Source organism: Mastomys coucha, unplaced genomic scaffold, assembly GCF_008632895.1.
Source record: "Mastomys coucha isolate ucsf_1 unplaced genomic scaffold, UCSF_Mcou_1 pScaffold15, whole genome shotgun sequence".
NCBI classification, from domain to species: domain Eukaryota; kingdom Metazoa; phylum Chordata; class Mammalia; order Rodentia; family Muridae; genus Mastomys; species Mastomys coucha.
In genome coordinates this window covers 129409693-129410316 of record NW_022196897.1, presented here as the reverse complement: position 1 = coordinate 129410316, position 624 = coordinate 129409693, and the positions used below count along the sequence as shown (strand labels likewise).

General features: G+C 46.3%; 1 long non-coding RNA gene across 1 annotated transcript in view; it reads left to right on the top strand.

Annotated features, from left to right (window-relative positions):
- The first annotated feature begins 354 nt into the window (after nt 1-354).
- LOC116092397 overlaps nt 355-624 on the top strand; it is a 2143-nt gene continuing 1873 nt past the window's right edge. The window contains exon 1 of the long non-coding RNA XR_004119248.1: nt 355-463. This is a non-coding gene — a long non-coding RNA (uncharacterized LOC116092397). The remainder of the gene's footprint in view (nt 464-624) is intronic.

Sequence of the window (624 nt, the reverse complement as noted above, 5' to 3'; positions counted from 1 at the left end):
CCTTCCTGCTGAGTTTTTCATTTGGGGCCCTCCATCAGTTTGTTACTGCCTAAAGATAACTAACAAAGCAATGCATGTTCCTTGTAAAACACACACACACACACACACACACACACACACACACACACACACACACATTAAAAAATCTACAAGCACAAAGAAGATAAAAATGCCCTTCATCACCCAAGCAGGAGTCCTGGGCGATTGCTTAATAGAAGTTTCCTCTCTATATTGCAGTGACTCGAGGGTCAGAAGAGACAGCAACACAAACACTGCCATTCTACAAGCTCTTGCTCCTCTTTGACCTCATGAGCAAGTCTTTGGAATCTCAAGGATTTCTTTTTGCTTTGTTCCCAGTGTTTTTGGGTCCCTCTAGTCTTGCCCAAGCTGTGCGGACAGACATGGAGAGCTGGGTCCAAACCTGAGAACTGATTCACTCTGCTGACTCAACCATCCAGTCTAAGTATGCCTGTCCTCGCTTCTAAAATGGCATAAAACCAACCATCATCCAGGACAATTGTCTAAGTGTGATTGGTGGCTGTCCCTTTTCTGTCTGCTTTTGTGCCTCAGCTACATCTTCACTCCCCCGACTCCCTCCACTCCCCTCACTCTCCCCATTCCCCT